The sequence below is a fragment of the Tupaia chinensis genome, unplaced genomic scaffold (genome assembly GCF_000334495.1).
Source record: "Tupaia chinensis unplaced genomic scaffold, TupChi_1.0 Scaffold000538_1, whole genome shotgun sequence".
Lineage (NCBI taxonomy): Eukaryota > Metazoa > Chordata > Mammalia > Scandentia > Tupaiidae > Tupaia > Tupaia belangeri.
The window spans coordinates 21,401-24,985 of record NW_006160051.1 but is presented as its reverse complement, the minus strand read 5'-3'; positions in this window follow the sequence as shown (position 1 = coordinate 24,985).

Here is a 3,585-nt window from a genome sequence, read left to right as displayed (position 1 = left end):
AGAGAGAGACATAGAGACAGAAAGCGAGAAATCACCCCCCAGGGGGGATGGTCACGCCGCAATCCCCTCTCCTCCATCCTCCTCTCGGGATCTTGGGCACGCACGCACACGCGCCCGGCGTGAGTTTTAAGCCACCGGGTCCGGGACGCGAACCACGGTCGACTACGTGGGAGTCCAGCGACATAGCCATTACGCTAACTGCTGGTTCCCAGCCACATAGTTTTCATATTTGACAATATTTTTTTTCTCTTTTTCTTCTTATTTTTTTCTCTTCTTTGTTTTTTTCTTTATTCCTTTTCATTTTCTTTTTATCTTTCTCACTTTTCTGCTCAGCCTTCATACACTGATTTTCTAGTGCTCAGAAGCCAAATAGCTGAATACTTTTAGGGTCAGATTAATCCTCAATTTTCATTGAATCAGTTGTGCAAAGGGAGAAAAACAGTACTGTTTACAGACTGCAAGTCACCTCCTTCTGCATTCCTCTGATTGCTCAGGTTTAACTACAAAAAAATAGGAAAAAACACATAATCCATCAGATGACCAGAAACCCCCACAGAGGCACAAGAAATATGAGAAACCAAGAAAATATCTCTCCTCTAATGGAAAAGAATAAATCCTCTTCCTCCACAAAGAATACTAGAGAACTCACGGAATTGTCAGATAAAGAATTTAAAATATTCATAGTGACAAAGCTAACAGACATGCAAGAGAAGAGAGACAATGAACTCCAGAAGATGCAGGAGAAAAAGGACACTGAGTTCCGGGAGGTGAGGAAGTTCTTGCGCAATCTGAAAGAGGATATACACATCATAAAAACGAATCAGCCAGAATTGTTAGAGATGAAGGGGGTAATACAGAAAATCAAAACCTCCCTTGAAAATATCATAAGCAGATTAGATCATGCAGAAGACTGAATCTCAGATGTAGAAGATAAAATGTCTGACCTAGAAAAATTCACCAAAAAGACTGGTAAAATAACCCCCAAAATGAGAATAACATACAAGTAATAATACATACCATTAAACACCCAAACATCTACATCATCAGTATCCCAGAAGTTAATGAAACTAACAAGGGTATTGATAATCTATTCTATGAAATCCTGGAAGAAAACTTTCCAAACCTAGAGAGGCACTCAAATATCCAGACCCAAGAAGTACAAAGGACCCCACATAGAATCAACCCAAGAAGATCTTATCCAAGGTGCATTATAGCCAGATTGACCAAAACCACAGACAGAGACAAGATACTAAAATTGGCAAGAAAGAAATGTCAAGTTACTTTCAAAGGATATCCCATAAGGCTAACATCGGACCTCTCACTGGAAACAATGCAAGCAAGGAAAGAATGGGAAAATATACTCAAAGTGTTAAGTGAAAAACAATTTCATCCAAGAATACTATACCCAGCAAGATTATCTTTCATATGGAAAAAAGATAAAAACATTCTCAGATAAAACCTGAAAGAATTTACCAACACCAGACCAGTTCTCCAAGAAGTGCCGAAGGGAGTGCTTGCTATACCAGGAAAACTAAAGTCAGACACACAGAAATAAGAGTACAAAAAAACAAGAGAATGGCCAGCCTAACTGTAGGGACGAGTCCGGAGTTGAATGTTAACTTCCAGAGTTCAAATGGAAAGAGCAGACCACAGTAACACTGCAAATTCAATAGAAGAGAAATTAATTATGTGGATCTGAACTAGTAAAACAGAATTTTTTTACTTTACACTAAAACATTACTGATTTTCTTCAATGCTTTGATTTCCATATTTAAAGATTTTGGTCTGCTCTTGAACTGTTGACAGGTTCATCCACTTACTAGTTGAACTGAATCCTAACCTGTTTCCTGGCTTTAACTTTTAAGCAAATTTCCTTAGCATTTCTTTGATTTATTAAAGTTAAAACTGTTTTTCTTGAAATTACCAGCTGAACTTCCTATTGAAAGTGGTTAGATTATTTAAGAAATCATGTGATCAATAAAATCTGGGGAGAAAAGGAATGGAAAACATTTGTCAACACCAGAGATAGTGTGGGAGGAGGGTGGGAAAGAAAGGGCAGAGGGTCAGAAATAGGAGTTAAAAAAATATGTGTGTATATATATATATATATATGAAACTAGAAATGAGAAATTATTGACAATAATTGTATGATTAAGCCACTATGCAGTATATTCTGGATGGGAAATCACATTTTGTATGCTGTGATGATGCTTAGGGAATGTATGTAAATGAATCAATTTTAATAAGTTTCAGAAAAAAAAGCTCATGGAAATATGTGTAATGGGAAAACTATGTATGAATTTCAAAAAGTTTTTATATCAAAATAAATTCATACTTTGATTGTAAAAAAATTAAAGTAATAATAATATAAAAACTGGTTTATGGGGCAAGTGGATGACGTAATGGTTATGTCACTGGACTCCCATGATCATGGTTTGAGTCCCAAACCCAGCGACTTGAAACTCACTTTGGGCACGTGTGCGTGTGTGCCCAAGATCCCGAGAGGGGAATGGAGGAGAAGGGATTGCAGCATGGCCATTCCCCCCGAGAGGTGACTTTTTGCTTTCTGTCTCTCTCTGTCTCTCCAGTGAGTGCACATACCCTATACCAAAAAAATAAAAATAAAAAATAAACTATGATTTAATGGGTCTTTGGAAAAGTCATGATGCATTTTTGCATGGAAAAACAGAAAAATACATCATGACTTTTCTGACTGCCCACTGTTATTTTCACTAAATGTGTGGGTTAGGAATTCTGAAGTGACTTGGCTGTATGGTTCTTCATATGGAGTCAGCTGGGGTCACAGCACTGAGTTTAGCTGCAGACTGGTAGCTGGTCTGGAAGACCCAGTGGGCTTCATCACACATCTAGCACCTCATTGCTTCTCCAGGTGGGCTTGCTACCTAGCTAACTCTGACATCCTCACAGCACCACTGTCTCAGGGTGGCTGGAATTCTTCCATGGCTCATGGCTCCCACAGAGAGCATTCCAGGACAAGCCCCAATGTGCAAGTGCTTATCAGGCCTGTGTTGATATTATGCTTGCTAATGTTCCTTTGGCCAAAATGAGGCACATGGTCAAGGCCAGGCTCAATGTGGAAGAAGCAGGTTGTGAATACTGAGAGGGTCACTGGTCCCCAGGTATCACCTGTGCAACAGTCTACCACATCTTTGTTTTGCTTTGTCCCCAACTTGGTCTCTCTACTGACTCTTTCATAAGTCAGTATATTATTTGCATAGAAACTACTATGCAAGTAACTAAATGCATACTATGCAAATAACTAAATGTGTACTATGCAAGTAACTAAATGTTTCTGACTTATAAGACATTCATTTTCGAAGATAATGCCCGTTCAAATAAACGCAGCCAGCAGAAATGTGCAGCCCAAAGCACAGCTGGTACATCCCTGGGCCTTTCAGAGACTCAGCTCGCCAGCCTTAGCTTCCCCAACTGAGTCTCATTTCTGATCTGCTGTTTAACTCTCATATGCTAAACCTGATTCTTGGCTGAATTTGTTCTGAGTGTTTTGATTGTGCATGGCTGAGTATGTCCACAGTGGGATAGCAGTAGAGCAACTCCAAGTTT